At 50.7% G+C, this 8,119-nt stretch overlaps 1 non-coding gene across 1 annotated transcript; it reads left to right on the top strand.

The window, feature by feature from the left end:
- Positions 1-1,222: 1,222 nt before the first annotated feature.
- On the top strand, positions 1,223-1,332 carry LOC127236496 (U6 spliceosomal RNA). Its single transcript, XR_007835776.1, has one exon. It is a non-coding gene; the product is annotated as a U6 spliceosomal RNA (small nuclear RNA).
- The last annotated feature ends 6,787 nt before the right edge of the window (positions 1,333-8,119 follow it).

Below are 8,119 nucleotides of genomic sequence, written 5' to 3' on the forward strand. Positions count from 1 at the left end.
TGGCTTTGTTGATGTCCCCAGCTGTAATCTGTCTGTCCACCAGCTCCCAGCCAGATCTCCTCTACTTCCCATTCCCAAGCCCCCCATGGGCTCCAGGCCCAGTGCTGGGAGACCTCTCGGGCAAACCCTTAGCCTGTCAAGGTCCTTGGAACCTTCCAAGGATTCTGGAGTCTCCATTGCTGTCCCTCTAGACTCTTGCAGCCCAGCCAACCCAAAGGAATGGCAGAGCTTGTGAAAGCCTCAGCGTTCATAATGGGCCACTCCCCTCCGGAAATGTTCCCCCAATCTGCTGAGAGCCTGCCAGGAGACTTGGCTGCTCTTGGCACACACAATAGACTGGGGTCAGAACAATGTCGAGGAGAGAAAACATCCGCCTGTCGCCTGTCCACCGGCTGCTGTCCGTCCGTCCTCCTGGGACACCCACTGCCCCATGGCCAACTTCGGGCTCCTGGAGGAGGGTGGGGTGCACTTCGGGGGGCTAGAGGCCAGCTGTGGCAGTGAACAGGGGAGGCACAGCTAAACTTCCCCAGCTTGACAGGCAGCGCTCTCAACAGATGTGCGGGGCAGATTAGAAGTCAAATCCGATCACTCTGGCTCCCCTGGCAGCCTTGGGAACCCCCCCCCCTCACAGCCCCAACCAACACTGGACAGATTAAAACCTAAGCCGGCACACAACAGTCCTAAGTATAAGACTGAGGAAAACCGGGTGTGCAGGTGGAGGTTCCGTGGGCTTGCTTAATTCACCATGTACAGGGAGCTAGGGCTCCAGATGCTTCCACAGTCATTGAAAGGGATCATCCCACCCTTGGGAAGTTTCTGAAGCAAAACTGGGCTGCTGTGCACCAAATGCCTCAGTGCTTACAAAGGAGTTGCTTGGCCCTCAGATAGCGCTACCCCAACGGAAGGGCTCAGGGGAAGGGCTCACCTGAGGAAGATCACAGCCAAGTAAAAGGCATGCCCCTCCTCAGCCCAGGCAGATCAGTTCAAGAGAGAAACAACCCTGGGGGCCGGGCAGCAGACCACACTAGACAGAGAATCTCAAGATACTGTGGACTCAAGGGCCCTCCTAGAAGAGCTATTTCGCCCCTCAGTTCTGTGCTGTCTAAATTGCGTGTCCACCATTGTTGGAGGACGTAAACCAAGGAGGGCTTCCTGGAGGAGGGGGTATTTGAGACTTGCTTGAGAGAAAGAGAAGGGGACACAGCTCATGAAACACTGAAACGCTCACTTTGGGGAGGACATACAGTGAAAATGGAAAGGGACAGAGAAGGTTAGCATGGCCCCCATGCGAGCGAGGATGACAGGCAAACTCGCCAAGTGTTCTGCATTTTCCTCTCTCTCTCTCTCTCTCTCTCTCTCTCTTGGTCTGTGTACATTTATGTAGAAGTAAGCGTAAGCAGATGTCATGAAACTAAAAGGGGCCCATGAAGGGTTGGAGGGGGGAGGTTTTGAGGTGGGGGGGTAAGTAATAGAGGATGTGTGGTGCAAGCTGGGAGGTGGGGGGCAGGAAGTGGAGGGAACATATAAAACAAACTATGTGTGAAAATGCCTGAGGGCGGGGGCAGAGCGGTGGCTCAGCAGTTCGGAGCACCGGCTGCTCTTCCAGAAGAGGCAGGTTTGATTTCTAACACCACCTGGCCCCTCACAACTGATCTGACTCCAGTTGTAGGGAACCTGATGCCCTCTTCTGGCCACTGTAGGAACTGCATGTACATTCGCAGACATCCAGGCAGGTAAGACATCCAGACACATGAAACAAACATAACTTTAAAAAGAAAGTTCTGTAGGGGCTTGAGAGGTGGCCCAGTCAGTAAGATGCTTACGGCATAAGCATGAAGATCTGAGTTGGAAAATCCAGAACTCTGGTAAAAAAAGGAAAAAAAACCAAAAAACCAGTATCAGCACTTGGCACTGGGCAAGCTGGGTAAGGGACACAACCACAGGCAGAATCTAATTCCTAGTTTATTGGTCAGCCAGTGTAGCCTATCATAGAGTTCCTCATCTAGTGAGAGACCCTGCTTCAAAACCCAAGGTGAGAACAATTGAGTCAAAGGCAATGTTGATGTCTGATGAACACATGCGTAGCATATACCCAAATACATACATACACCCCCCCACACACAAAGAATATATAAGGAAATCTATTACTTTGCACGCTAATTAAAAATTAAATGCATTAAAGTGAGGTCGGCAATGTAGCTCAGGGGTAGAACGCTTGCCTAATGTGCAAGGCCCTGGGCTCATCCCCAGTATAAGGAGAGGCTGGCATGCTATTCAAGACAGGGAGGGCATTCTGCAGGCATCCTGAGCCCAGGTTATTTGTTAGTGTAGAGCACATGCCCAGCATTTATAGGCTTTGGGTTCCATCCCCAGCACTTCCTGGACAATCAGGCATGCAGGACCCATTTTCATGATAGGATCGGAAGCATCGAGTTCCCATACGCAAGGGGCCTGACCTTTGCTCATTGAGTAGCAACCTGGGTGGCATGCAGGCTAGGGGTGCAAAGGCTTGAGGAAGGTGGCCCCTTCCGGGCAAGTGAGCCATCAATTAGCAAGACTGCAGAGCATGCAAAAGAGCAGGACAAGGGCACCTTGCTGAGGAGTGGACACAGCCCTTACTGATGCTAACGGGCCAGCCAGCAGCATGCGCTGAAGTGGCCCAAGCCTGTGACTAGGAACACTCATGGGCATCACGCTGAAATCCAGCTGAGCTCAAGCGATTGGGGCCCCAGCGTGCTGCTCTGGGAGCGGGTCTGGGAGGGCAGTGGGTTCCTGTGGGGCCCCAGCGTGCTGCTCTGGAAGTGGGGCCTGGCTGGCAGGTGGGTTCCAGCAGGTTCCCAGTACAGCAGCTGCTTCCTGTTTATGGTAATGTTTAGACGTCCAGGCACCTTCGAGCCTGGAGGTGAAGTCCCATTCAGTTTAGGAGACTGGAAACATCTGTCCGCACCCTCAGCAACAGTGGCTCCCTCTGTTTATCTCTGCTCAAATCTGTGAAACGCAGACACAGAACTCACTGGCAGCCATGCTCGTCCTTTCTGAAATAGCTGCTTTCTCCTGATCGGATACAAGGAAAGATCCCCGTTCTTATATTTTAACTTGCAGTGTTTTACAGAGCACTTTGAGCTGAGTGGTTTTCTCTTTCAGATAGAAGCTCACTGTGTTGCCCAAGCTAGTCCCTGGGTTAGCTCCTGGGTTCAAGTGATCCACCCATCTCAACTTTTCAAGACTCAACATCCCCTACCCCTCTTTCATACCGGGTTTCTCTGTGTAGCCCTGGCTGTCCTAGATCTCCCTTTGTAGACCAGGCTGGCCTCGAACTCACATAGATCCTCCTGCTCTTCTTATTCAGTGTTGGGATAAAGGCATGTGCCCCCATACTGGTCTCTAGAAAGATTTCTACCATTCTTGTTTTAATAAAAATGATTTTGAGCAAGTGTGGGGGCACACACCCTTAATCTCAGCACTGAGGAGGCAGAGGCAGGCGGCTGTTTGTGAGCTCCATAATTCTAGCATTTAGCATCTGTTGCTGGCAGATCCAGACTGGCTGGGACTCTGGCCAGTGGATTCAAGGGATCCAAGTGGGGAATGTGCACAATGGCAGATGACTGAAGGTAGTCACTTCAGGATGTCTGCAAAGGCAGGAAAAAAAAAAAGCAGGCCCTAACCTCCTCCCTGGCAGCCTTCTGCTCTCGCACACTCTGGCTTCAGGAATCCCAGAACCCCAGATTAATCTGTGGTCCTCAAAAGCTTTCTGGCTGAAAGCAAATAGCTAGCTGCATCCTGAAGACCCGGGAGGAGGGACCTGCACGAGCACATTTCTGTGCACACGAGGCATATTCCTCCCCAGGCTCTGGAGACTGTGTCTACCCAGCCAGTCCTGCCTGGCTGCCCTGTGTAGCAAATGGGAGAAGTTCAAGAACAGAGTCAGGGCAGGCACGGCAGCATACACTTTTGAGAACAGCACTCAGGAGACTGTGAGTTCAAGGCTAGCCAAGACTACATCGTGAGACTGTCTCAAAATAAAGGCAGGCGTGTGTGTGTGTGTGTGTGTGTGTGTGTGTGTGTGTGAGAGAGAGAGAGAGAGAGAGAGAGAGAGAGAGAGAGAGAGAGAGACAGAGAGAGTAGTCTAGAAGTGGCTCTGCCTGCCTCCCTTAGGAACCTGTTATGACCTGTTGGAGTCAGTGGTACCCCCAATTCTCAGTCTTCTTACCAGTTCCCAAGTCTGCTTGAATGCTCTTGGGGATGGAGAACTCCCTTCCTCAGAAGGCAGCCAGGCTGCACCGAGTAACCTGTGACCCAGTGCCTTTTGTCACTAATTCTCTTTCTGTGTTTACTTCAGATACATTTAAAGAATGGGAAAACAATTCAAACAAACAAACAAAATCCAGGGCTAGCCAGATAGTTCCGTGGTTAAGACCAATGGATCCAGGCTCCATTCCTAGTACATGGCAGCTCTAGTTCTAGGGGAATCTATTGCTCTCTTCTGGCTTCTGAAAGCACCTGACACGTAAGCGTTGCAGGTAAAACACTCATACACCTAAAATCAAATTTAAATTAAAAAACCGCAGGCAGAGCGTAGACCAGGCTGACCTCCAACTCACAGAGATCCACCTGCCTCTCCCTCCCCAGGACTGGGATTAAAGGTGTGCGCCCACACTGCCCAGGTATGAAGTCATCTTACCAAGTCTCACAGATATTTGAAATAGGTTCTGCTTAATACATTCTTGCAGAGCTCATGTCATGGGCGAAGAATGGAAGGAAAGTAAACATGATTTCCCGGTTGAATCCCTGGGCTGGGATCCCCTGGGAATACAGCAAGCTGGAGTTCCTGGTGCAGAGAAGGGACAGCGACATGGAAAGCCATGGCAGGAAGCCACTGCTTCACCCAGTTCTGTGTGTGTCAGGCCCTTGCGAGGACTTTGTGACGATCACCATCACCAGCTGTTTTACAGAGAAGGAAATGAAGGCTCAGGGCAGGCCGGTCACAGGCCCACAGTGGCCCAGCCTTGGGGATAGGAGTAGGGTTTGAATCCGTTGTATCCCTGGCTTTGCAACTCTGTACCCCAGAAGCTGGGACCAGTAGGTCCTCCTCAAAGAACATACAGGCACTGCCAAAAGTTTCTGTTGCAGCTAAAAGAAACTCTTTGCAATTTATTGTGTTGTTTATGTGGTATGAGGGAATGGAACCCAGAACTTTACACATGCTGGTTAGGTAATTATTCTATCAATGAGCTATGTGCAGGCCAGGAAGTTGTGAAATAGTGACTGATGGGCAATTCTGCATCCCTCAAGGGCTGAAACCTCATGAGAAGAGGCGAAACCCACATCCTAAAGCCACAGGCAACAGAGCCCTTGAGAGGAGGCAGGGCTAAGTCAGGGTGATGTCTGTAAGTAAGTGGCACCGAGGACAGCCTGGCAGGTAACTAGGAGTGGTGACAGATGCTGGGGAGGAGGAGGTACTAGATGTCCAGCAGGGAGCAGGGGCAGGCATTCTGGTGCTTTGCTCTGGCTGTGTAGCCCATGCCTACTGAGTCATGTGCTGACATCACTGGGAAGTAGGCATGGTTGCTGAAAGGGTAGATACTTGACATCTGTGGCTTCTTGAGATTTGAGGGGGGATGGATAGAGAGGTTCAGCTATCAGCCTCTTTGTTGGGGAAGAACCTGGGTTGGGCTATTTAATTATTTTAGAGGCAAGCTCTATGTTATCCAGGCTGGCTCTGAATTTTGCCTCTGCACGTCAAGTAGCTGGCACTGTAACCTGTGCCCCTGCACCCATGTGGGTCCCAATACTCCTACGATTGGGGTTGTCATCTTGACACCCTCTAGAAGAGCTGATCTCAATCCACGGGTTGTGATGCCTTTGGGAATCGGCCAGGGATTGCCTAAAACCATTGGAAAACACTGATACTTGTGTTACAACTCATAACAGCAACAAAGTTACAGTTGTCGAGTAGCAAGGACAGTATTTCATGGTGGGGGGTTACCACCACACCAGGAGCTGTATTACAGAGTCAAGGCACTAGGAAGGTTGGGAATCAGTGCTCCCGAGTCACTGGTGAGAAATGCCTCCAGGCACACCTGTGATTAGATTACTCGAAGTGTGAGGACCCAGGCCAAGAGTGAGCTTGGGTCCAGGACCGTGTAAAAAAGGAGGCAGCCAGCTGAGCAAGAGCCCTCATCACCCTCTGCCTCGTGACTGTGGATGGATGAGATGCATCCGCCTGCTTCAGGCTTCTGCTGTGTTGAACTGGTCCTTGAACTACGAGCTGAAACAAATCCTTTCTTCATTGATTTTCCTGTGTGAGGGTACTTTAGACAAGTTTATTATTACTATCGTGTGTGAGATGGGGGTGTGCAGGAGTGTGCTTGTATCTTATCGATGCAATGGGAATGGAAACAGACACAAGTTTGATTATCACGGCTGTGATGAGTCTGACCTTTGGAACTGGGTTGTGGGTGGAATGTGGAACCGTCTGAGAGTCTGGGCTAAACCAGCCCTAGCATGGAGGAAGCAGGGCTTATGGGTCATTCTTGTGGGGGCTGGGAAGACAAGAATGCCAACAGGAACACTGACTATGGAGTCTGGGCTCATGAGGTTTCTGAGAGGGGACCAAGGTTGCATGAGCACAGCTGAGGATCATTTGATATTTGCGCCCAGAACCTGGTTTCTTTTTACCGGTGCCCCGAGAACCTGAGTGAAATTGAATGCTAAGGTAACACGCCAGTGTGTTTGGCAGAGAACATCTCAGACAGGAGAGCTCTCGGGCTGGAGAAAGCGGCTGTAACTGAGACCAGCAACACAGAAAATCCACCCTGCCTGCACTGCACTGAGATGGTAAGAAGGGTATCCAGACGGCAAACCCCACCCACCCACCAGGGGCTCCATCCTGAGCTGATGGCAGGGCTTGGTAGCATCATCCATGTGGTACAGGTTTGTAGGCACAAAAGCTATCAATTCCAGAGCAAACTCCAATCCCCCAAAACCCCAAGGGCAGTCCATATACCCAAAAATGAGCTCAAGCTGGACCATAACATTTCTAGCAGTTAGATAAAAGCCAAAATTCTTCAGGAACTCTCCAAACCGGTTCCCATCTGCCAAAGGGGTGTATTTCTCTTACCTCTGGCGTAAGGGACACGTGGCTTCCTATGGCACTTACCAGCATATCAAAGCCCATGCTTTCCAACAGAAGTTGGTAACCTCACCTGTGAAACAGTCTTGACAGCCAAAATATATAAATAAAAAAATTTTAAAAAGCCCATGCTGACTGCCAGGCTCCCTGAGATACCTGTTACACTTTCCCAAGTCCACACTAGCCTCTGGCCCTTCCCACCCCTCCCCTACTCTAACCTCCTTCTGGTTCACAGGCTTCTCTACTCTTAGCTACCAGTCCTCATATCCTATTTTCGCTGTTCTCTCTCTCTCTCTCTCTCTCTCTCTCTCTCTCTCTCTCTCTCTCTCTCCCATCTTGTTCTCTTATTCTCTCTCACTCTGCTCTGGTCTCTATCTTCACTGTCCCCACTATTCCCCCCCATTTCTCCAGCCCGAGGCAATGCTCAGTCTTTCTCTGCTCTGGTCTCTCCAGATGCCTCTGGATATTTTTCCTTCCTTATCTACAATAAAAATCTTAACCGTGTCCTGGACTGACAACGTTGGAAGGGTTTTTTGTTTGTTTGTTTGTTTTGAGACAGGCTTCTCTGTATTGCTTTGGGGCCTGTCCTGGAATTCTGTAGACCAAGCTGGCCTTGAACTCACAGAGATCTGCCTGCCACTGCAGTTTCTTTACTGTGCCCCCTTGCATTCAAAATGCACACCACTGGGGGAGAAATGGACCTTGCTCCCTTGTTACAGAGAGCAGCTGTGGCCAGGAGATGTGTGGCAGAGTCAAAGTCCCTGCTAGTCAGCTGTGTGAAATTGTGAAGGTGAAGCTTAAGTTGCTATGGAGACCACAGGATATTAAAGATGCCAGAAATGTGGGATGCCCACTGGGGAATCATATGCGCAGAGTTGGCCTGACTTGACAGAGAGATGGAGGAGCGGAGGCCTACCCAATCCTTTAGGAGCCCAGTTGATTTCACTAGGAACCCCAGTGCCAGACAAAGAGCTACAGGACTTAGTT

Source organism: Phodopus roborovskii, unplaced genomic scaffold (genome assembly GCF_943737965.1).
Source record: "Phodopus roborovskii unplaced genomic scaffold, PHOROB, whole genome shotgun sequence".
Classification (NCBI taxonomy): Eukaryota; Metazoa; Chordata; class Mammalia; order Rodentia; family Cricetidae; genus Phodopus; species Phodopus roborovskii.